The sequence below is a fragment of the Myotis nattereri genome (assembly GCF_964212035.1).
Source record: "Myotis nattereri genome assembly, chromosome: 10".
NCBI classification, from domain to species: Eukaryota; Metazoa; Chordata; class Mammalia; order Chiroptera; family Vespertilionidae; genus Myotis; species Myotis nattereri.
The window spans coordinates 13,563,809-13,590,263 of record NC_138085.1 but is presented as its reverse complement, the minus strand read 5'-3'; the positions used below and the strand labels follow the sequence as shown (position 1 = coordinate 13,590,263).

Sequence of the window (26,455 nt, the reverse complement as noted above, 5' to 3'; positions counted from 1 at the left end):
GGCAGGACAGATGAACACTGGGGACCAGAGCACATGCCTCTCAGACCCTGTGAGTGATGGGACAGGGCAGGGAACCAGAAGACCCTGCATGGAGGGGGCAGGGCAGGGGGAAGGGGTCCTTCCATGGAGAGGACAGGGTAGGGGAGGCAGTAAACCCTCCATGGAGGGGGCAGGGCAGGGAGGACAGGGGACCCTCCATGGAGGGGAGAGGGGAGGGAGGAGAGGGGACCCTCCATGGAGGGGAGCGGGCAGGGAGGAGGAGGGACCCTCCATGGAGGGGACAGGTAGGAAGGAGTGGGGGCCCTCCATGGAGGGGTGGGCAGGGAGGAGAGGGGACTCTCCATGGAGGGTACAGGTCAGGGACAAAAGGGCACCCTCCATGAAGGGTGCAGGGCAGTGGGGACAGGGCACCCTCCTTTGAGGGAACATGCAGGGAGGAAAAGGACCCTCCATTGAGGGGACAGGCAGGGAGGAGAGGGGACCCTCCATGGAGGGGAGAAGGCAAGGAGGAGAGCAGACACTCTATGGAGGGGAGAAGGCAGGGAGGAGAGGGGACCCTCCATGGGGGGACAGCCAGGGAGGAGAGCGGACCCTCAATGGTGGGGACAGGCAGTGAGGAGATAGGACCCTCCATGGAGGGGAGAAGGCAAGGAGGAGAGCAGGCACTCCATGGAGGGGAGAAGGCAGGGAGGAGAGGGGACCCTCAATGGAGGGGACAGGCAGGGAGGAGTGGGACCCTCCATGGAGGGGTGGGCCGGGAGGAGAAGGGACTCTCCATGGAGGGTACAGGGCAGGGAAAAAAGGGGACCCTCCATGAAGGGTGCAGGGCAGTGGTGACAGGGCACCCTCCTTTGAGGGAACATGCAGGGAGGAAAGGGACCCTCCATGGAGGGGTGGGCCGGGAGGAGAAGGGACTCTCCATGGAGGGTACAGGGCAAGGACAAAAGGGGACCCTCCATGGAGGGTGCAGGGCAATGGTGACAGGGAACCCTCCATGGAAGGGACAGTTATGGAGGAGATAGGACCCTCCATGGAGGAGAAGGGCAGGGAGCAGAGGGGACCCTCCATGGAGGGGAACGGCAGGGAAGAGATGGGACCCTCCGTGGAGGGGGCAGGGTAGGGAGCAGATGGGACCCTCCATGGAGGGGAAGGGAAGGGAGGAGAGGGGACCCTCCATGGAGGGGAGAAGGCAGGGAGGAGAGGGGACCCTCCATGGGGGGACAGCCAGGGAGGAGAGCGGACCCTCAATGGAGGGGACAGGCTGGGAGGAGATAGGACCCTCCATGGAGGGGAGAAGGCAGGGAGGAGAGCAGACACACCATGGAGGGGAGAAAGCAGGGAGGAGAGGGGACCCTCAATGGAGGGGACAGGCAGGGAGGAATGGGACCCTCCATGGAGGGGTGGGCCGGGAGGAGAAGGGACTCTCCATGGAGGGTACAGGGCAGGGACAAAAGGGGACCCTCCATGGAGGGTGCAGGGCAGTGGTTACAGGGAACCCTCCATGGAAGGGACAGTTATGGAGGAGATGGGACCCTTCATGGAGGGGAAGGGCAGGGAGGAGAGGGGACTCTCCATGGAGCGGAAGGGCAGGAAGGAAGGGTGACCCTTTATGGAGGGGAAGGGCAGGGAAGAGATGGGACCCTCCATAGAGGGGGCAGGGTAGGGAGCAGATGGGACCCTCCATGGAGTGGAAGCGAAGGGAGTAGAGGGGACCCTCCATGGAGGGGCAGGACAGGGAGGAGATTGTACCTTCCATGGAGGGGGTAGGGCAGGGAGCAGAGGGGACCCTCCATGGAGGGGAAGGGCAGGGAGGAGAGTGGACCCTCCATGGAGGGGCAGGACAGAGAGGAGATTGTACCCTCCATGGAGGGGGCAGGGTAGGGAGCAGAGGGGACCCTCAGTGGAGGGGAAGGGCAGGGAGGAGAGGCGACCATCCATGGAGGGAGCAGGGTAGGGAGCAGATGGGACCCCCCATGGAGGGGAAGGGCAGGGAGGAGGTGGGATCCTTCATGGGAGGAAAGGGCAGGGATTAGATGGGACCCTCCAAGGAGGGGGCAGGGTAGGGAGCAGAGGGGACCCTCCATGCATGGGAAGGGCAGGGAGGACGTGGGAACCCTTCATGGAGGGGACCCTTCATGGAGGTAAGGGCAGGGAGGAGATGGGACCCTTCCTGGAGGGGACAAGACAGGGAGGAGATCGGAACATCCATGGAGGAGATGGGTCATGGAGGAGAAGGTACCCTCCATGGAGGGGGGAGTGTAGGGTTATTGGAACCCTCCATGGAGGGGACAGGTAAGGAGGAGTCAGGACCCTCCACGGAGGCCACAGTTCAGGGAGGAGAAGGATCCCTCAGTGGAGGGTACAGGCCAGGGAGGAGAGGGCAGGGACGGGGACAGAGAACCCTACAGGGATGGGCTAGACAGGGAGGAGAGGGGACCCTCAATAAAGGGGACAGATCAGGGAGGAGAAGGATATTTCCAGGGAGAGGAAGGGCAGGGAAGAGATGGGAACCTCCATGGAGGCGATGGGTCAAGAAGGAGAAGGTATCCTCCATGGAGGGGGGAGTATAGGGGACAGGGAAGGGAGAAGAGGGGACCCTCAATTTAAGTGGCTCTGCGGGAAGGACAAGGGAACCTCCATGGAGTGGGAAGGGAGAGGAGGAGAGGGGACCCTCCATGGAGGGGGCAGGGCAGTGGGGACGGGAAACAGGGAACCCCAAACAATGGGCTGGGCAGGGAGGAGAGGGGACACTGCATGAAGGAGGGAGGGCAGAGGAAGTGGGGACCCTCCGTGGAGGAGACAGGGCAGTGGGCAAGGAACCCTCCATTGAGGCTACAGGACAGGTGGGGCAGGGGACCCTCCATGGAGGGGTAGGGCAGGGAGGAGAGGAGACACTCCATTGAGGGAAGAAGACTGAGAGGAGAGGTGACCCTCCATGGAGTGGGCTGGGCAGGGAGGACAAGGGACCCTCCATGGAGGGGAGACGACAGGGAGGAGAAGGGACCTTCCATGGAGGGAGAGAATAAAGAGTAGAGGGGACAATGCATGGATGTTTCAGGTAAAGAGGAGAGGAGACTTACCATGGAGGTAACACGGCAGGGAGGAGAGGACCCTCCATGGAAGGCAAGGATAGTGGGAATGGGAACTCTATGTGGAGGGGGAAGTGAAGGGGGTATAGGGAACAGGGAACTCTCCATTGATAGGGTAGGGCAGTGCGGACTTGGAACACGGGACCCTCTATGATTGGCCAGTCAGAGAGTAGAGGGGAATCTTCATGGAGGGGGGAGGGCTGGGAAAGTGGGGATCCTCCATGGAGTTGACTGGGCAGGGAGGAGAGGGGACACTCCAGGGAGAGGGCAGGGCAGTGGGGACAGGGAAACCTCCATGGAGGCTTCAGGACAGGTGAGGGAGGGAACCCTCCATGGATGGGGCATGCCAGGGGTGTAGAGAACCTCACTTTGAGGAGGATGGGCAGGGAGGATAAGGTTTCCTTCATGGAAGGGGCAGGGCAGGGTGACAGAGAACCTCACTTTGAGGGGGCAAGCAGTGGGGAAAGGTAACCCCGGTTTGAGGGAGAAGGGCAGGGAGGAGACAGAATCCTACATAGAGGGACAGGTCATGCAGGAGAGGGAACAGGGATATCTCCATGGAGGGGAGAGGCTGGGGGCATAGAGAACCCTACTTTGAGACAGCAAGGATTTCAGCACAGGTCCTTAGATAGATGGCAGGGCAGGGGAGAGAGGACATCCTCTCGCGAGGTAGCAGGGCAGGGAGGACAAAGGACCCCACATAGTCTGAGCAGGATAGTGAGGTTAGGGCACCATCCATGGAGGGGCCAGGGAAGGGAGGACAGGGGAGTAGAGATAGGTAACAGGGGAAACACACCCCTCCATGGAGAGTCCCCTGTTCCCCCATGGTGGGGCCCTTGTCCCCCAGCCCTGCCCCTTCACAGCATTCCCTGTCCTCCCTGTCCATTGGTCCCTCCCCTGGTCCCCTGCCCCCACTGCCCTGCCTTCCCATGGAGGGCCTGCTGTCTCCGCTGCTCTGACCACTCTGTGGTTGGTCACCTTATCCCTCTGCCTTCTCCTTCCATGCCAGAGTCTTCTGTTTCCCTGCCCTGACCCCTCACTCACAGGCATCTGAGGGGCATATGCTCTGGCCTCTCCAGTGTTCATCTCTCCTGCCTTTAGGCTGAGTGTCCACTCTCTGTACCTGAAGTACATTCTCACCTTCTTCATCTGTCTAAGTCCTACCTGTGCTCTCAAGACACATCTCAAATATCATTTCAAATGTCAAATCACAAACAGGGGAAGGGGGGTGGGGGTGGGAGGTTAGGAGTGGGAAGTGGGGGATGGGAGTGGGAGTTGGGGGTGGGGAGTTGGGGGGTGGGTATGGTAGGTGGGGGTGGTGGGAGGGGAGTGGGGGCTAGGGCGTGTGGACTGGGGAATGGGGGGTCAAGAATCAGGGGGGTGGTGTGCGGTGTGAGGTGTGGGTTGTGGGGTGTGGGTAGGGGTGTGGGTAAGAGTTTGAGGTAGGGGTGAGCGGTAGTGGTGGGGGATGGGAGCTGGCACGTGGGTGGTATGGGGTCGCAGGAGGGGGCTGTGGGTTGGGGGTGTGGTGAGTCCGGTGGGGGCTGGGTGTGGTTGTCGGGTGGCAGGTGGTGGTGGCCTGTGCGGAGTAGGGGGTAGGGTTGGTGGGTGACAGGTGGGGGAGGGAGAAGAGGGAATAGGGGGGATAAATGGTGATGGAAGGAGACTTGACTTGAAGGCAGTGAACACACAATGCAATCTACTGATGATGCAATATAGAATTGCACACCTGACCTATGCAATTTCATTAATGAATGTCACCCAAATACGGTTGATTAAAAGTAAATGAAAGGTGGGTCTTTTGAGGTTGATTAGGTTATGAGGGTGGAGCCCTCATGAATACGATTAATACCCTTTTCAAAGATATCCCATGCTAGACTTATCAGGAGATGACTTTATATGTTATATAAATGTCTAACCACTATTTTGTACACTTGAAACTAATATTGAATGTCATCCCTAATTGAAACTAAATTAAAGTAGTAAAACAATTTTGAATAAAAATGAAAATGCGAATCAGAGTGATCTTTAAAAAATGTAAATCAGATCATTATACTCTGTGCCTAAAAGCCTTAAGCGCTCCAACAGTGGTCAGCTCTACAGACAGCATCATGCCTGTGAGGGTGTTACACTCCTGGGAGAGGAATGCCCTGTTTTCTTCCTCCAGTAGCTCCCTTCATGGCTCTGGTGATGTGTGGCACTGGTGCAGGGCAGAACTGTGCTTCCTTGAGAGTGAGCTAAGCATCACTTTGGCTGCTTATTTGTAGTGTGGGAGCCAACACAGAAAAAATAAATTTAAGCCTTAAAGGTTCTCACAGCATTTCAACCCACCAAATGGACCTCTATCCTCCCTTCCCTACACTCCAGCCAGCCTGGCTCACCCAGCCTGGAGGAAAGAAGGCAGGGACAGTGCTGCCTGGGAAGCCAGTGAGCATGCATGTGGTCAGAAGTCTGGAGAGAGCTTCAGTTCTCTTAGGACAGAAATGGAGGGATGAATCTGCTGAAATCAGCCACCCATAAGGGGACTCAACTTTTCACTACATGATGACTGTATTACACCTGCATGATCCCACCATGCTCTCGCTCCCCTGTGGCATCCCAGGGGATCCATGGATCATCTACAACAGAAAGCAGCTCTCTGGCCTTTGAAAATCCACAGACCCTCTGCAAAGCCCTTAAGCTCACACGGCTGATCTCAGACTACAGATTCCAGACATCTTCAATCCTGGGAAGCAGCCTCTTTTGATTTTTCATTCTCCTCCTACAAACAATGCCAGGTCTGTGTCTTCTGTACACTGCTCAAAGATGTGTGAGGACCCAGCGGGTGGCAGCTGGACGTGGTATACCCTGGGACATTTGCTGAGTGGCCTCAGACCCAACACTGACACTGAGCTTGAACCTGCATCCATCTGGTGAACACCACTCACCTCTACCTGGGGACTCCCTGAGAACCTACCTCATGCAACTTGAGTGCTTCCAGAGACTCTTTCATTAGCGGAGAATAACAGGCACTCGGCACATGGAAGCAGACAGGGAGGCAGAACATGGTGTGCTCTGGGACTTTTGCTGACCTGTCCCCGGGATCAGTGCTAGTAAAAGCCAGCTTTGGTGCCCTGCCAGGGCCTTCCTGAGCTTACTGGGCCTCAGGAGTGCCTGTCACAAATTGTGAATTGCTTTGTAGATGCAAATAGATTGCCCTGGGCCAGTCACATCAAGCATCTGACATTGTTCAGCAACAGAGTCGCTCCCAGGAAGCCTCAGGACCAACAAGCCCAGTGGCCAGCTTCAGAGCACATCAGAGAAGGATACAATTAGCCTCAGAAGTGGCAGATCCAAAGAGAGATCTAGGCAGGCACCAGACCCCGCTGAGATGAATTGCACTCCACGTGGTCAACACCTGTCAGCAGCTTATACACTATACTATAGGCAGGGTACACTGTGGTCGCAGCCAACTAGCCTGAGCATCGACTTAGTACATGCATGGGCCAACAGCCATCAAGAACCAACTGCCACAGGAAGGTTCACATAACACACACGGGACATCCCTGGAGCACTCAACTCAGATGATCAAGAAGAAATCGCCACTGGGTTCCACAGGACTCCTACTACACGAAGCCACACTATCAAGACCTGGATTTTAATACAAAGAAAGAAACACACAGAGGCAGCCAAAATGCAAAGAAACATGCCCCAAATTTAAGAACAGGGGACACATCCAGAAAAAATGCTAAACAAAGTGAGGCAAGCAATATTCCAGATACCGCATATATATATACATAAAATGGTTGTAAGGATGTTAATTGAAGTTAGGTGAAAAATGGATGAAATCAGTAGGAACTTGAAAACTGATAGTAGGCATGAAAAAGTATATTTAAGCCATATAAAAGATCCAGTCAGAAATAAAGAGTAAAATCTTTGAAATGAAGAATACACTAGAGAAAATAAGTAATTTGATTAAGGAGAGAATCAAATGAGTGATTTGGAAGACAAAGTCACAGAAGACAAAACAGCAAAAAGAAAAAAGAACTTTTAAAAATGAGGACTGTTTAGGGGACTTTTGGGACAACATGAAACATTAACAACGTCCACATTATAGGCGTACAAGGAGAAAAGAAAGATTAAGGGACTACACCATATTAAAAGAAACAATGACCGAACAGTTCCCTCACCTGGTGAAGGAAGAGACACACAAGTCCAGGAAGCAGAGAGTCCCAAACAAGATGAACCCAAAAAGGCTTGACACCAGGACACATCATCATGAAAATGACAAAGATTAAAGACAGGACATCTTAAAAGCAACCAAAGAAAGACGGTCAGTTACCTCCAAGGGAGCTCCCATAAGATTGTCAGCTTATTTCTCTACAGAAACATACCAGGCCAGTAGGGATTGGCACAAACTATTCAAAATAATGACAAGCTAGGACCTTCAACCAAGACTACTTTACCCAGCAAGGCTGTCATTTAAAATTGATGGAGAAATAAAGAGCGTCCTAGACAAGAAACAGCAAAACAAGTGTTTTACCACCAAACCATTAGTATCAGAACTATCAAGAAGGAATAAAAGGGAAACAGAGTTAAAAGAATAAAACATATCTACGAATAATCACTTTAAATGTAAGTGGCTTGACTGCTGCAGTTAAAAGACATGGTAGCTGAATTGATAAGAAATTAATAACCATATATATGCAGTCAACAAGAGATCTATCTCAGAATGAAAGATATACAGACAAAAAGCAAGGGGATGGCAAAAGGTATTTCATGCAAAAACAAATGAAAAATAAGCCGGGGAGGTAAACCTATATAGCTGACAAAACAGACTTTAAAACAAAGGCTATATTGAGCAATAAGAATGGACACCACAGAATGATAAAGAGAGCAATCCAACAAGAGGATATAACCCTTGCAAACATGTATTTCCTCAACATAAGAGCAAGTAAATGTGTAAATCAAATCCTGATGTACATAAATGGAGAGTTCAACAATAATACAGACGCAGTAGGGGATGTTAACATCCCATTGGAATCAATGGCTGGATCTTCCACACAGAAAATCAAGAAGCAAAGAGTGGCCTGGTGCTGGACTCTGCAGCAGCAGCAGGAGCACATACCCTAAAGCTGGAATGATACAGATGAGATTAGGCTGGCCCCTGCGCAAGGGTGACACTCAAATCAGTGAAGCATTCCCTTCCCCCTAGCGTGGGACATGCTCTCCTGGCTCCCCTAGGCTCCCCTGGCTCCCCTGGGCTGGGGCCCCTGCGGGTGGGGGTGGAGGGAGATGGGCGGGGGCTGGGGGGGGAGGGAGACGGGCGGGGGCTGGGGGGGGAGGGAGAGGTGGGGGGGAGACTTGGGCACCTTCTCACCCTTGTGCAGGGCGGCCTCACACCTAGTCTTTAAATTAAAAAAAAAAAAAGAGTGGACAGAAATAACACAATAGATCAAATGGATTTAATTGGTATCTTCAGAGCATTTCACCCTGAAGCAGTAGAATATACATTCATTTTAAGTGGACGTGCAACATTATCTGGATAGACCACATGTTAGGGCACAAAAACAGTCTCAGTAAATTTAAGAAGATTGAAATCATATCAAGAATCTTTTCTGGTCATAACTGTATAAAACTAGAAGTCAATTAGACAAAACTGATGTACAAGTGATCTATTACTGAATTGTACACACCTAAAACCACCCTGCCCCAATAAATTTATTAACAGAGAAATAAAAACCATGACAAGCAAAAATAAATAAATAAATACATAAAAATTTGGGGATACATGGTGGTGAGCATTGCATGTCAATATACTTGATGTATACTTAAATGTGGTTAAAACTCTAAATGTTATATTTATTTTACCACAATAAAAATTAGTAATTATAGGATTAAAAAGAAAACAGAAAAAGAAAAAGAAAAACCTGTAAAACACAGAAAGTCTTGGAGGCTAATTGACATGTTACTAAACAATGAATAGATAACAATGAGATCAAGGAAATAATGAAATAATACCTTGAAACACATGCAAATGAGAGCACAACAATCCTCACTCTATGGAGCACAGCATAAGCAGTCCTAAGAGGGAAATTCCTAACATTACAGGTCTACCTCAAGAAACAAGAAAAATCTGAAATACATCATCTAACTTGACACTTAGAGGAACTAGTGCAAAAGAAAAACAAAGACACCATAAAGTGAGAAGAATAAAGAAAATAATAAAGATCAGAGCAGAAATAAACAAAGCAGCAAAAAACAAATGCAGGTGCTGGACTGGATGGTTTCACAGTGCATTTCATCAAACAGTCAGAGAAGAACTAGCACCTGTTCTCCTCAAACTCATCCAAAACACTCAAGACAAGGGAAGACTCCCAAGCTCATTTTATGAGTTCAGCATTCTCCTAATCCCAAACCAGAATAAGACTTTACAAAGAAAAAAATTATAGGCCAATATCCCTGATGAATATAGATGCTAAAATCCTCAACAAAATATTGGCAAACTGGATCCAGTAATACATTAAAAAGATTACACACCATAATGAAGTGGGATTTATTCCAGGGATGCAAGCTTTGTACAGTATCTACACATAAAAAACATGATACATCGTAAACAAAATAAATAAAAATCACATGGTTATAACAATAGATGCAGAAAGAGCATCAAAACACAACACCTATTCATTATAACAACTCTCAGCGAAATGTGAATAGAGGGAATTCCCCTGAACATAATAAAGATTATGAAGAAGAAAGAAAGAAAAAAAGAAAGAAGAAAGTGAAAGAAAGGAAGGAAGACAGGAAGAAGTTGAAGAAGATACAAATTAATAAAAGCATATATGGTGTTCAAAGATAGGAAGAATTAACAACATTCAAATGTCCAGTGACGTATTCCAGAGAGCTACAACAAATATCACAAAAATCTATATGGAAGTACAAAAACAACAACAACAACAACAACAACAAAAAACCCAACACACACACACACAAAAAAAAAAAAAAAAAAAACAACAACAAAAAACACACACACAAAATAAAACCAAACCAATAGCCAGAGTAATCTTGAGAAAGAAGAACAAAGTGGGAGGAATCATGCTACCTGATAACAAACTATACTACGAGGCCATAGTAATAAATATAGTATGGTACTGGCATAAAACGCACATAAAGATCATCGGAACAGAATAAAAAGTCCAGAAATAAACCCATACACTTATGGTCAATTACTATTTGACAAAGGACACAAGACTATACAATGTGGTAAAGATAGTCCACTCAATAAATGCAATTGGGAAAATTGGACACATAAGTAGAAAAATAAATGAATGCTGACTACCTTCTTACACCATATTGAAGAAAAAATGCAGAATGGATTAAGACTTGAAAGTGAGATTTGAAACCGTAAAAATTCTAGAAGAAAATAAAGGCAATAAGTTTTCATAGAAATATTTTTTATTCTGATATATCTATTTGGGCACCAGAAGCATAAGAAAAACTAAACAAATGGGACTACATCAATCTAAAAAGTTGTTGCACAGCAAAGGAAACCATCAACCCACTGAATGGGAGAACATATTTGCCAATGATACATCTGATAAGGGTTTAATATCCAAAATTTATGAAGAACTTAAAAAACTCAGCATCATCACAAAATAAAACAATCCAATTTAAAAATGAGCAAAGAACCTAAACAGACACTTCTCCAGCGAAGATCTGTAGATGATTATTACACAAATAAAAAGATGCTGAGCATCACTAATCATTACAGAAATGGAAATTAAAATCATAGCGAGGTATCACCTCACCTCTGTCAGAATGGCTATCACCAATAAATCAATAAACATCAAGTGCTGGTGAATATGTGGAGAAAAGAGAACTCTCGTGTATTCTTGGTGGGAATGCAGATTGGTGCAACCACTGTGGAAAGCAGTATGAAGTTCCTTCAAAAATTAAAAATAGAACTGCTTTATGACCTAACATTTCCATTTCTGAGAATATCTCTGCAGAAACCTGAAACACAGATCGGAAAGGATATATGCAATGCTATGTTCACGGCAGCATTATTGACAATAGCGAAGATTTCATAGCAGCCCAAGTGCCCAGCAGCAGATAAATGGAGAAAACGCTATGGTACATTAACACAATGGAATACTACTCACCTACACACACACAATAGAAAATGAAGGAAATTTTACCTTTTGCAACAGCATGGATGGAACCGGTGAGTATTATGCTAAGTGAAGTGAAGTAAGCCAGTCAGAGAAATACAGGTTCCTTATAGTTTCACTTATATGTGGAATCTAATGAACAAAATAAACTACAATCAAAATAGAAAAAGGCTCATAGATACAGAAAACTGACTGAATACTGTCAGAGGGGAGGAGGTTGGGGGACTAGGGGAAAAGTGAAGGGATTAAGCAAAGAAAAGACCTATAGACACAGACAACAGTTTGGTGATTATCAGAGAGAGAGGGGTGTGTGTAGAAGAGGGTTTAGGAAGGATAAATTGTGATTGAAGGAGACCTGACTTGGGTCGGGGGGAGGGCGGTGAGACACATAATTCAACATACAGATGATGTATTACCGAACTGTATACCTGAAAGCTACATGATTTCATTACCAATCTCACCCCAATATATTCAATTTAGAAAAATAGGCCATTGTGGCACATGCTACAACCTGGATGGACCCTGAAGACATGATGCTCAATGAAATAAGCCAGTCACAAAAGGACAAATAGTGTGTGATCCCACTCACATGAGGTCCCTAGAGCCATCAGAGTCATAGAGGTAAGATGGAGGGCACCAGTAATGGGGGAGTGGATGCAGAGTTGCTGTTTAGTGGGGACAGAGCTTCAGTTGGAGAAGATGAGAACAGTGATGGAGCCAATGGTGGTAAGGGCAGCACAACAATATGATTGTTAAGTTGTGTTAAGGACCACTTACCACCACTGGACTGTGCCCTGAAAAATACTTAAAATGGTAAATTTCATTGTGTATATATTACTGTGATAACAATATACCAAAAAAAAAATAAAAATAGAAGGCACTGTCCTGGGTGTGGGAGAATCAGGTAGAGCTGTTTTCTATGGGCTCTACATGGCTGGTTGGGTCACTGTCAATATCCTGGTTGTGAGATTTTAATAAGATATTATTGAGGGAAACCGGGTCAGATTACATGGGCCACCTCTGTCTTATCTCTTATAAATAATGGGAATCTACAATTGTAATTTTAAAAGGTTAAAAAATAAAAGGGGCGACAACCAGATTTGGTTGTCTTGCCCCAGAGAATCTGGTCCAGCAGGTCCCATTGGGGTCAGGGCTGAGTATAAGGAATTGCCCACAGGAACTGGTGGTCAGTGGGATTGAGGGCCACCATCCAGACCAGTCACCTACACAGCTAAGTTCTCATCCCATCATGAAGCTTCCACAGCTTTTAATACAGCTGCTGTGTCTCAGCCACCTCTAATGCGATCACTGGGGGGAACAGCTCCTTCACTGTGCCACCTGGTTTCTTAAAGGAGCTTCAAACCTTTTAACCATCTCACAAAACACAACGCAGGTAGTGCAATCCTCCCACAGTGACCCTCTGCTTCATTAAACCACATCCACCAAGTGACAAGGATGGGCCTTTTGTGCCATTCCAGGAACACTGGGCCAGGGTCCTGTCGACAGAGCAGATTCACTTCTCGGTGTCAAGGTTGGGACCAGGGTACAGGGCCCAGGGTGACACTTCCCAAGGACAAGGATGAAGGAAGGCAGCATTGTCGTTGGAAGCACGTGCCTTTTAATCATCTGCAGATCTCAACTGTAGAAAAGATACCTATGCTCTGTTAAAGGTCTGGAAAGATAAATAATTTTTTTCTTTGTACTCAACAGAGTGGTGCTCAAAATTAAGGTAAAAATAATACCCTGTCTTCATATGCTCTCTCCTTCCATAGATGGCTCCAATTTTCCTGTCAACTTGAATGCAAGATGGAAGAAGTAATGCTGGTGGATGAAATCAACACATCCCTATTTTAAGGGGTGAAATGAAGATGAGAGACGGAGTGTCACTCATTAAGGTTTCATACTTTACTCTATGGTCAAGTAGGGAGTTTGTAATTGTCCATCCAAACCTGTATCATTAGGGTAATAATGTAGGGCTGTCATGAAGGCCTTTTCAGTGTCTGTACCCCATAAAATCTTGCTCTTTTTGGTCCATGATGTGGGCCAGGGAGCCACCAATGCTCATCCTCTCCCACAGTGACTGAGGGCTCCAGGGCTCCCCTGGCTTGTGGATTTAGCTGGCAATGAGCACAGCTCAATCGTGTGGAGGTGGGACAGACGAGTGGAGTCAGGATGGACTTGGAGCAGCCACTCATGGCTGTCCTTGCCTCTGGCCAGAGCTGATTCACATGGTGAGAGAGGCTCAGAAATGCAGAACAGCACAAACTCCTTGCTACTTGGCACCCAGGGCAGCACACTCACCCTCTTGTTCCTTTACCTGTGCAGCCAGCCAACTCAGTCACCTTCAGGGAGAACATCCAGAAAGAATAATAAAACAAAAGTACCTCATGCCAATCCACATAGCACTTCAAAGTACTAAGAGTAAAAAACTCACTGTCCATGCATTTCTACAGAAAGGCTACTTTCTGTCCAGACCCATACTCTTGCTCTTTTTTCTTCTTCTCCAAAGAAGAAAACACATCATTCTGGAGCCACCGAGATGGAGCAGACCAATGGCCAGCTGTCCACCCAATGATGACAACCGTGGTCTCAGAGAGAATACTATCTGCAGACTCCAGAGAGAGCAGCAGTGGGCTGAGTGGGGAGCGAACTGAGAACTTGACCAGTGACCAGCACGGTGGTGAGCTGATTTGTCTTGAAGACAGTGAGTCTTAGCACTGCTCTGTGCGCAGGACGGGAATGACTCAGAGAGGACTGGACCAGGGGCCTGTTGGAGCCAGAGTGGCGGCTGCCCTGGACCCTTCCCCCTTCTCTCCTGGCCAGGCCCTGGACTCCAAAGCATTGTGGCGACTCCTGATTATTTTTCTTCTTTTTCTCTTGCCAGTTTTCCCTGATAACCATCCTGTTATATGAAGCTGCCACACAGCTCATGGGTGGAGAGGAGTGTAAGGTTCTGAGAGAACCAGAGCTTCTAGCAGAAGGACCAGGAAGGTGGCTGAAATCCAGGGAGAGAGGAGCTGTGGGTGAGCTGGACCCGCACAGAGCACACCCTGGAGGCCAGCATAGGCTCTGCGCATGCTGATGCTGAGGTCACCCCCAGAGCTGCTGAGACACAAGTGACTCTGAACTTCATATGCTCCACAGCCTTACACAGGGGCCTCTCACCTCTGACACTCCGTGGTGGGAAGACAGACTGTGGAACCCGTCCAGCAGGGGCAGCACATCCATCACCAGCCTCATGTGAAGTCTGGAAGGAGAAAGGATCTGCATGTGAATAGGCACAGGGCTCAAGTGCAAGGGGCCAGGGCAGTAGAGCCCCAGCCTGCAGACCCACCACACCCTGCACTTTAGTTCCAAGTACAAGCTCTTTTTTGCAATAGTAACAATTGTAGATTTGACTTTGAAGAAAAAATAACCCAAATTACATTAGAGATTTCAATTTTGGTTTGTCACATCTTCAGTACATGTTAGCTGAACTCACTGTGGTAGTCATTTCACAATGTAGGCAAATCAAACCATCCTTTTGTCTGCCTTCAACTTATACAGTGGTGTATATTGATTATTTCTCAATAAAGCTGGGAAAAATAAACAGTGCCTTCATAAACGGGGAAAAAGTGGTTATAGATGCAGTGGAATGAAAACACCATAACTAAGAGAAAACAAATCAGGATACACACATAACAAATAGTATCATCTTGCCCTGGTGGCGTGCTCACTGGTTGAGCCTTGATCTATGAACCAGGAGGTCATACATGGAGTCCCTGTCAGAGTACGTGGGGCTCCATCCTTAGTAGGGGGCATGTAGGATGCAGGTGATGAATGATTCGTTCTCATCATTCATATTACTACTACCTCTCTCTCTCCCTCTCCTTTCCTCTCTGAAGTCAATACAACATATATTAATATAAATGAATTAATAGTATCACCTCAAAAAGGTATCTAGATATATAAATGTACGAAAGACAAAAGGAAATACTTTGAAATGTTGACAGTGGTTAACCTTGGATAGTGGAAAGAAGTGATTTCCTTTACTTTATACTATTCTTTTTAAAATTCTAATGATCCTATATTATTTTGATAATGAAAAAAATCTTCTAAAACACATTTAAGTAACTTTTTTTGGTGTAAAATGCATTTTGCATCCATGTTCAGTGACCATCCACTTATCTTTGAGAAGCTTAAAAAGTGCTTTGCGTTGTGAAATATCCTTTAAAATGCATTCTTGCACTCCAACAGCTCCTGAATGAGAACACTGGGCTTTGGAGATGCTGGGTCTGCTTGGAAAAAATAATGGGCAGGGGTTGGAGGCACGGTAGGGGATGGGGCGGGTCAGCAACCCTGAAGAGAGGCTCCTAGGTAGGATGCCTCAGGGTCCACAGCTCAGGCTGTATTTGAAGAATTCCTCATTGGAAGGCTGATATCTACAGTAAAGTTTCAGATTTGATAAACTTCAGACATGAGCCACAGTAACTTTTTTAAAAACGGTTTTTGCCGTTCTTATTGCAAATCCATATATATAAAAGGCTAATGTGCTAAGGATTCCACCACCTGACCACTCGCTATGAAGAGCACTGACCACCAGGGGCAGACGTTCAATACTGGAGCTGCTGTGACCTGAACTGGCCCTTTACAGAGGCAGGGCACTGCGCACCCAGAGTCCACAAGCAACACTCCGCTTTTCCCAAGTGGGACACATGCCCGGCCACGAACCCATGGCACAAAGCCCACAGGCCAGCCCAGCACAGAAATGGTGGCTGTGGGCACCAGGTAATGATGTCACATAGTAATGCCAGGCTTCCTCTCCCTAGCGACTAGCCTCCTTGGAGTTTCTTCACCCACTTGCTTTATAGCCAGGTGCAAACATTTTACACTTTAACCAAATGTCTTTGAAGTGTTTTCATGTGCCTCATCTCATTTGATCCTCACTGAAGTCCCGGAATAGGTAGAGAGGAGACTCGGTAGAATCCTGTTTTCATTTCATTAGCCAGAAAATGAAGATTTAGAATGTTTTAAAAATTGACCCAACTGAAAAGCAAGAAATGGTAGAGCCTGAACATGACTTCAGGTTTTCTCACTGCAGGGAATATAGTCAAACGGGGTTATAGTTAAATATTTCTCCCTTTGTTATCTCTGCATGATGCACAATAATAATCTGCTTTCATTTTGGTATTTATGCTGTTTTGCTGTCAATATCCTGAAAAAGAAATTGGGGCACTTCACCAAGCTGGAAAAAGTTTACCTAATCAGAAAGCAGGTCTAAGTAAGCAAATATCTATATATCTATATCTATAACTATATCTATATCTATATCTATATCTATATCTATATCTACATCTATATCTATCTATCTATCTATCTATCTATCTATCTATCTATCTATCTCTCTGGCGCCAGTTGCATGTGTTTCCATCTGTCATTGTTGATCGTGAATTTGGTATACACTTCTATTATTGAGAAAGGGCAAATAGTGATCTTACAATATTTCTTCTAATTAATTTCCTTTCAATGTGCACCAATTCATGCACTGGGACTCTAGTAATTAAATAATACTATCAAGACGCCTAAGAGAAACATATGTATACAGAAAAGATTTTTAAAGAATTCAGATCTCCTAAGTCACAGCTCTATGGTTCTAACCTCAACTGGGTCTACAGAGGCTGACAGGAAAAATAGAATGAGCACTTGCCCTGGGTTCTCATTTGATCTCTGCTATTAATAGCTTGTGGTCTTGGGGATTTCACTTACCCTTTCTGGGTCTCCTAGCTGCATCTATAGGATGAGGGTAAAATTAGACCTCTTAAATAAGGTTTCTTCAAAGGCTTCAAAAAATAATTGTAGGTTCTGATTTCTACAATGTTCCTAAATATCTCAGCAATAATAAACTTTTCCTTGTTTTAAACTTTGTGGTACAAAACTTCACAAAAATGTAAACACAGTTTTATAATACTACTCATTTTAAAAATATACAACCTCTATAAACCTTATCCTATAACATTTTGGTAGATACTATTAAACATTTCTTAGTAACTGTACTATAACCCAAATTAGTAAATTTAGCATTATCTTTTTAAAACATCAATTGCATATTCTTTGTATTGGTGTGAAAAGGCTCAGAAAATACAGATGTGTTGAGCACCATATGTCACTTTTATTAAAATTCAACAAGTAACTTCCCAGGTATGGAAAACTTCAGCTGAAGCCAATTTTGGGGGTGTAAAAATCAACTCCTGTAAACATCAAATTAAAATGTGGCTGTATTTTCTGCCTTAAAAATTAAAAAAACATAAGAATTGTTATTTAACTCACTCAAATGGTTTGTGAAGCTGAAATACTTCCATGTAGGGTCTGCCCCAACCTGACATTAGTTTAGTGCAAGGACTGAGAGCCACATGTCACCTATTCTCCCCAGTGAGGAAGGGAGCTGTGTGTGAATCATTCCTACCACTAAGCCCCTCGGACAGCCAGCTGCTAGGCAGCAAGGAAACCAGCCTCAGCTCACAGGTGGGAGAAGTGCTGCCATCTCTCTCAGAATACTTCCAAATTCATCCTGAGAAGGATAGGCCCTACCAGCCAAGACCCAGTCAGGCCACTGCTGGGCTCTAAGTAAAGACTGACAATTGTCTCTACCTCTTATTTCTTCTGAGACCAAACCAACCAACCTCCCACCCACCCACCCAACCACCCACCCAACCAACCAACCACAATTTAATCATAATCCTTGCACTGAAGCCACTGCTAAATAAACACCAAGTTGTATATGGGCTCACGTGGTGACTACCCTCCTAGACACATATTCCTAGGCCTGGAATAAGCTCTGCCCATGCCCATTCCCTTCCCTCAGCTCGATTCTCCAACCTCCCCTGCTCACACCCCCCCACACATACACCCTATTTGACCAGGTAGTTAACTTTCTGGGGACTACAGATCCGTCTTGTCCCCTGGCTTGAGACACAAGCCCCAGAGAAGCAGGACCCCTCACTTCCTGGCTTAATAGACAGGGGGCCCTGCTGGGGTCTGGCGGGAACTCTGTCCCCAGCTGCCTCCTGTCAGCTCAGCAGCCAACACTCCTCCAGGTCCAGGGAGCACATGCAACCTGCCCCACAATGACAGGGGACCAGCCCCGCACAGGGAAGGAGCCCACACGGGGGCTACTGGTCTCTCACTGGGGCTCTTGGTCCCAGGTGGCGACTTGATCGAGCCTCTCCACTCTCCTGGTTTCTCCCAGGAACCAGGGGCTGGCCAAGTCCCACCCTTTGGGAAAGTGACTCCTTGGCTGCCCCCACAGAGCAAGGCCCAGGGGAACCCCAATCCTCCAAGCGTTTTAAATACCTGACAAGCCCAAGTTCACCCTTGGAATGAGCCCTTCCCGACCACAACAGCCACTACCCCATGGGACACTCCAAGTCCCAGCACCTGGGACAGCCATGGGAAAACTATGGCCCGCGGGCTGGATTTGGCCCTTTCGAAATAATAAAACTAAAAAAAAAAAAAAAAAAGACCGCACCCTATTATTTAATGATGTTTACTTTGAATTTACATTAGTTCACACAAACACTCTATCCATGCTTATCTTACAGCCTGCCAAGAACCCATTGTGGCCCTCAAGTCAAAAAGTTTACCCATGCCTCTTCTAGAGACAACTTCCTTTCCAGCTCACTTGAGTGGAGAAGGTCAGGAGACCAGGATGTCTCTCTGTTGCTTCCAGTTCTTCCGACACTCTGCGAAGAAGAAAGTCCAGGGCAAGAGATGTTTCTGTTGCTGGGGAAACAGGCGCAAGCGCCACCACTGATACCCCTCGCCCTCTGGCACGAGGCACACACAGGTAACCAAGGGCAGGCCCTTTCAGCTCACACTTGTGCGCCAACTGGGGGTCATACCTGGGGAGCCCACACCTCTTACCCCTCATCCCAGGTGTGTGTGTGTGTGTGTTTGTGTGTGTGTGTGTGTGTGTCCGGGATGGTGAGGTGAAGAAAGCGGGGGATGAGGGATGCTCAACCTGGGCTAAGGAGCAGGTTGGTAAGTGTCAGAAGCCTGGAGGGTGTTGGAGGGTGTGTCATGTTCACTGCCCAGGTCATGGCTCACAGGAAGGGAAGCCGAGTGCTGGGGTCAGAGCTCTGCTACCCACTTATTAAATCGCAGGGGTGCTCAAGGGGTCATCAACTTCACTCCCTGCCTGGAGGTCTTTGCAGATGCCCCTCTCTGCCTGATCTGGGGAGCAGAATGGGTGGTGGGCATCTTCCCCACTGGTAATGCCCGGGCCCCTCATGCCTCCTGGCCCGGTAGCGGGCTCTGTCTTTGCAGAGCTCCAACAAGGGCACGTCGAGGAGCTGGCTGACAGGTTCACTTATGCCCTCAACGGGTACAAAGGACAAGTGCGTCAGGACAGGAAAACCATCCAGTGCCAAACTGAGGTGAGAGCTGGCCCACACCTAGGACTCTGAGGTGACTGGGGTGGGACCAGAAGTCAGACTCAAATCTGGGGCCTCAAGTTCTCACAGGCCCACTCCCAAAGTGATCTGCACCTTCAATCCTCCTGACCAGCTCCCTGGTAGGGGAGAAAAGCAGTCTTTCTTCCTGTGCTTCTTGGGATCAGAGAGAAAGCATCTGTTGCTCTCTTTGCCTCATGCTCCTTTCAACTGATGAAATCCCTGCCCAAAGTATCCTGTGGACCAGCCCCAGCCCGACTGTCCTTGCAGACCTTCTCCAAGCTATACACATCATCCCACTTGATAGTGCTGTGTATTGAAAAAAAAGGGGAGGGGGAAGCGGGGGTGGGGGTTAGGGGTGTAGGAAGGGATAAAGGCCTTGAATACTTTTCTCTGCAACCTATCACCTCACAGAGGACGACAAACCATTGCAGTGCGGCCAGCTCAGGAGCTGTGGCCTGACCCAACTCCATATCATCCCAACAAGGACAGAGTTTTCCTCAGTCATTCAGGCTTTCACTGTGGCTACACCTTGACACAAATCAATTGTTGCAAGCTCAGCAGGGCTGCCAGAAACATCCTCACTGTCCTCATAGGCTAGGTCTGCCATGACACAGGACCACAGATTGGGTGGAAGGTTCCTGATGCCTCCTGGCTCAGTACCCACTCTGTCTTTGCAGAACTCCAAGGAGGACATCATTGAGGTGCTGGCCCATGGACCCGACTACACCACCTACGGGGTCAGGGTGCAGGTGCATCAGGCTGACGACACAGACCAGTGCCTGTCTGAGGTGAGAGCTGGCCTCGAGGGTCTCTACACCCAAAACCCCAACACAACCTGGCAGTGCCCAGAACCCACACTCCAATCTGGGGACTCCACAGATACCCTCCCAGGACTCTCCCTAGTGTCCCACTGCCCCAAGACAAAGAAATGAGGACCCCCCGCCCCCGTCCAGCTACATGGGACGGTAAAGACAAGCTCCTCACATATTTGTAGCAATATCAGAGAGAGAAATGTCGTGTGAACTGTGTCCTGTCCCTCATCTTGCCATGGCCACGGTACCAGCTTTCCCAGGGGGAATCACCCCCACGTCTCCACGCTGGCCTTCTGCAGAGCCCAACGGTTCCTGGACGAGCTTCTATCTCGGTGAGCATACACTCGTGACTCTGCCCACTGCTAGCTGTGAGGCATGAAAATGTCACCACATCTTCCCGAGTCTCAGGATGCTCCTCTGAAAAGTGGGTTGCTGGGGGGGGGGGGACCTCATAGCACTGCTGTGGGGACAAGCCATGGCAGGTCTCACCTTCTCCCTGGCTCTGCAGACAGGGTAGCTGGATGTGCGGCAGTTGTTGTTGGCAATTCTTTCACTCTGTCCCACGGAAAGAACTCTGACACACCCATCAGCGGCCTGTGGCATCAGAGGTTGGAAAAGCACATGCAAAGCAACCTGTTAAGCAGTGTGAGATTTCACCTAGCCGGTCCTGGTCCTTGGTGTAACCACACTGGGGATTTCTGGGGAGAGCAGGGGCCCAGGCCCACTCAGATGTATGGCATGCTCCTGGTTGGAGTTTCTTTACTCGACAATGTGCACGCACTTTTGGAGACACTTAGCCTGACTCAAGGAATGAAGCAGACACAATCCCTGGGCCTCAGTTCTGGGCATTGGGTCCAGCAGTCACGCTCACCATCATTTGCAGCTCGTGTCCACCATCCACCAGGGCTGATGCCATCAGAGTGATTTTTCCATCTGGATGCACACCTGTTTAGAATGACCGGGCTGACACATCACAGGACCAAGTCATAAAGTGAGTGGTCTCCGGGTCCAGAAGGAGGGCCCTCAGAGTCAGCATCGTGGGGACTGTGGTGGGTGGGGGATGGAGAGTGCCTGGCAGAACCCTAATCTTATACATCATCTGATTCCCAAGAAAGGCCTGGGCTCTGGAGTCTTCTATTCCAGGAGGATAGGAGTCAAAGACGACAGTGGGTGGGGTCCCGGGCCTTGTAGACCCAGAGGGGACGCTGTGCTGATTGGTCCCTCACAGTCCCCTCCCCCCCACAGACCCACCCCGCTCTGCCTGCCCCTCTCCATATCCATCTCCCCTGACCACAGTGGCCAGGCTCAGAACAGGCCTGTGGTGAGCAGGGTGCTCACAAGCCTGTCTCAGTCCTCAGTCCAGATGCCCAGGGCCTGGAGGGTGGGGGTGGGCAGTGCACTGGACCTTTAGGTGAGCTGCCAGTGGGAAGAAGAGTCTCACACAGACTCCGTGTTAAACCTGCTGGATCCCACAACTGCTACAACCATGACAGCCACACAAGGGCCGGGGTTACCATGGTGCTCTCCCATGGGTGGTCATGGGAGACCTGCACAGAAGCTCATATCTAAACAAGTGTACCATGGGAGGGCAGACTGGAAGGAAAGAGCAGGACTCAGAATCTGCTGCCCACCTGCCTCTCCCCAGGGCCTTTGCTGCGATGGTGGGGACCTGGCTGGACCACGTCCAGGGTTTGGGGCAGCCCCTTCCTTCCGCCTGCTTCAAGGTAGAGCAGGCCTTGGTGCCCGTCAATTCCCCTGCCCAAACCTGGTGGGCCACACCCAAAATCTATGGTTGGCGCTGCAGCACCTTGAGCCCACCGAGGCAACTCAACAAGGTGAGGCGGAATGATCATCTGGGCAGATCATCGGGGGAGGGCAGGCTCATGGGCTGGAGTTCCCTTAAAGGCGGTGGCATCTTTCCTGTCTGCACTAAGTCACAGGAAAGCCAGGAGTGTGAGTCAATGTGTCTCTTTCTCCTGCTCCAGGTCCACGCCCAGAGCTCCAGAGCTCTCCGGAGGCAGAGGAAGGGCCTGCTCAGGGGCCAGAGCCTGGTCCAACGAGAGGCCCTGCCCTGGCCAGGCCTGGCTCGAGGCAGTACCTGAAGCCATTATGGAGCCAGCTACTGGCTGCGCTGGAAGCCTTCCCTCGTGCTGTCAGAAGAGTTCTAGGCGATTATCTTAAATAATTCAGAGGAATACATCCCAACTGTACATTTATAATAGTAAATAAGGATAATTTCTAAAAGTACCTACCTATTTATGTAGACTATTTCCCATTAAGTTAAATACTCCTTTTGAATAAATAAGGTTGTTTATTAAAAACACGTGTAGACCATGTCTTCTCACGTACATATACATAATTCCATACACACACACACACACACACACGTACACACACACACGTACACATATATGCTGACATGGAAGGTGCTCACTGTATAATACAGTTTTAAAATAAGTTTTGAAACATTTAATTTCCTCTGATAACTACGTATACACTGATAAAATGGGGAAATAAAATCTGGAAATATATACACCAGAATGTTCACACTGGTGAACTGTCAGCAGTGAAACTACCAGAAGTGACAGTTTCTTCTCATTTTGCTTCATGTATAGGTTCTGGTTGACACAAGGATCATACCTCCAATATATAGACATAGACAGTAGAGAGAGAAAGGGAGAGGCAGAGAACACAGATGAGAGGTGCACCAGCCGCCTCGTGCCCACCCCGACATGGAACTGACCGCAAAACCCTGCCACATGCCCTCCCTGGGAACTGATCCGGAAACCTTTCAGTGCAAGGGGAGATGCCCATCCAATGAGCCCCATCAGCCGGGGCTAGACTCAGTATATATTTTTAAAAAATACACTTTGATTGATTTCAGGGAGGGAGAAAGGGCGAGACAGGAACGTAAACCATGAGAGAGAAGCATGGATCGGTTTCCTCCTTCACGACCCCTATCGGTGATCCAGGCTGCAACCGGGCCTGTGCCCTGACCCGGAATCAAACCAACTGTGCACTCCTGCCTGCTTCACAGGCGGACGCTCGACCACCGTGCAGCACTGGCCAGACTCAATCATATCTTTCTAAACTTTCCCAAGTGCCAATTTGTATCTTGAAATGGTCTCAGGAAAGGAAAAATTACTTAATGGGGGGCATTCTACTTCCCTCGCTGTTTAGATGCATTTGCTATTTGGCCAGAAACAACCAGTAGACTAGCTCTCAACCATACTTAAAATCACTAGGGATAGCAAGAGCATTGCTTTGGTTGCAACAGGAGTAACTCAAAACAACTCCCTCCACTAAACACTTCCTGAATCATTTCCCTTCCTCCATGAGCCCAGAATTTAACTCACCAGTCAAACTCAGCTTAGGGAGAGGAAATGGTTCCACTGGAACAGGACGGTATGGAAACAAGGTACACAGCCCTGGTTCTACCCGAGGGGCCATAGTTCACTGACACCACCACCACGGGAACAATCTATAATTAAAATGAAAACCACCATGTCAGAAAATTCTAAGCAGAAAAGGACAAAGGAATGCCACTGGTGAGTATTTCAAAAGGAGGCACGCTGTGCAAGAGGGATCCATTCAGTGCTGTGGCCCACTCATCCAAAGCTCATCGTTCTCATGTGAGCAGTACTCTTGCTCTGAGGGGAGACACATTTCCTTTCTTTCATTTCATATTTGCTTTCAAGGAAAACCAGCTAGCTGGTCAATACACCAAGCCAACACTCCTCAGGTATCCAACAGGAGAAACCTAAATGTCTCAGTGAATTTTAAGTTTTACTAAATTTGAATTAAAAAAAGTTTCATTTTAAATTGATATGTGGCTGCCCGACTGGCGTGGCTCAGTGCTTGATCGTGGACCCCGGAACCAAGAGATCCCCGTTTCATTCCCAGTCAGGGCCCATACTGGGGTTGCGCGCTAGGGGCTATGAGACGGATGATGCTCTCTCATCATTGATGTTTCTCTCTCCCCTTCCCCAGCCTCCTCACCGCCCCCACCTCCACCCCCCTGCTCTCTCTGTTCCCCTTCCCTTCCTCTCTCTGAGATCAATGAAAACATATATGTTTAACCAGTTCTATGTGGATAATATGGACCCTATGAGACAGTGTACTTCAAAACACTAGGCAACTGTTGTGAAACAGTCATCGCTGAATCTCGGGACACCTGTCCTCCACAAGTCCACACAGAAGAAATGTACGGGGCCCTCAGTGATCACAGTAGAAACAGGAAGCTCTCCATCTGACACGTCCCCACTGCCCTTCCCCTCACCACCTCCTCCTGGGCTGAGGCACCTCCTTCGGGAGCACTTTGACACTAAACTGCCCCATGTCCCTTGCAATTTGGCCCGTTCTGCCCAAGGGTTCACGCCAGAGTTTCATAGTTGATTTCTGAGACACTAAGTTTCTCCCTGATATAAAGCACAATAGCGAGGAGAGGATTTTTTTCCTCTCGTTGATGCTGGGAGCTTACCCTGACATCACTGAGCAGCTGAATTCAATATTGGATCCACCTACCTGTGGACTTGTTCTTTTGTGAGAAAGACAAGTCCCTACTGTTAGCTGCATCACTATTCTGCTGCTTATAATTCTCAGCTTCCACACTGAATGAGATCCTTAAAACTCCTGAGGGTGGACAAGGTTGTAGCATTTCATGGTATTGCAAAACAACAACAACACCAAACACGAAAACAAAAACAAAAAACAATGGGAGCAGAGAGCAAGACAGGGGAAAGATGGGAGATGCCGGAAAGTACACCAGCCTTCCACCGACTCCAGAGGGAGACGTCGGGATACAGGGCATGGCACAGCTCTAAGCTGGGCTGGCAGAGTGTGATGCCAATGAGGATCTCAAAGTGTGACCACAGAAAAGGGGTGAGGGAGAGACAAGACTGCAATAGGAGCTAAGGTCGGATCATGGTCGGCCTGGACGGACACGCTAAGTATTTGGGACTCATTTCTAAAGGCCATAGGAGACCACTGGCAGTTTTCAGAAGAGACATGATCATATTGACATTTTCAAAAGATCCTTCGGTCTGCCCGTAGAGAATGCTTAGGGACCTGGCGATACTAGAGGTTGACAGGTCACAGAGCACACATGGGATCAGGAGGCCCCGAAGTCAATGGGGCTTAGTACTCTTGCTGCTAACCTTGATGGCTTCACACTAGAATCGTTGTATCAGGAATGTCAAGGTGGAAATCTATCCCACTCAAGGCACTTGACAGCTTATGTCTAGAAGTTACAATAAAGTAGCACGATATGCCGTATCTTTTCTCAGATCAAAACACTCTCAGAACAAAGTGGAGAACATACCAAAACCAAGACTTGCTAAAGTGGTAAGGAAAAGGGTGTGGACTCAGCTTCCAGACAGAACAACAGGTCAGTGGCACAGACAGAGACACGCACACACACACAGAATGCGAGAGAGAGGCTGAGAGGAAGGAAGGGACCTCAAGAACGAGAGTACAAGACAAGTGACAGGACCTGACACCCCATCAGCTGGCCTGTACTTGATGTTGTTTAGAAGCGAGTTTATAACATAGAGTCCAAACATAATCGAAATACAAGCAAATGTCACCATACTGTTCACAAAACCTTTAATGACACAGTTGCTTACCTTGATCAAGTGTGCATACTTCTTCAGTTGTTCTGAAAAGCATTGTGTAATCTTTGCAGTAATGATCTAAGTAAAACTCCATTTTTAAGTCCCTACAACAACAAGAACATATAAAATACAAATAACTAGGAAGGTATTCCAATATTTACCCCCAACAGTTAGCAATCATCAATAGAACTTTCCCATTTAAAAACACTTATGAGAAAAAAGATAATCAAATCCAGAGCCCCTTTATTCTATTTCTGGACTTTCCTGTGCCCAGTATTGTAAGTGCAACCTCAACTACTTTTGCTAGACAGATGTTGTGCAGGTGAAACTACTGTAAAAACACTGTGATCTCGGTTCTCTTCC

At 48.1% G+C, this 26,455-nt stretch overlaps 1 long non-coding RNA gene across 1 annotated transcript; it reads right to left on the bottom strand.

Annotated features, from left to right (window-relative positions):
- Window positions 1-12,938: 12,938 nt before the first annotated feature.
- LOC308525984 lies at window positions 12,939-26,138 on the bottom strand. The gene is made up of 5 exons (XR_013996504.1): window positions 26,105-26,138; window positions 23,837-23,961; window positions 21,352-21,425; window positions 20,970-21,074; window positions 12,939-14,486 (listed from the first exon to the last, which is right to left on the bottom strand). It is a non-coding gene; the product is annotated as an uncharacterized lncRNA (long non-coding RNA).
- Between the last annotated feature and the right edge of the window lie 317 nt (window positions 26,139-26,455).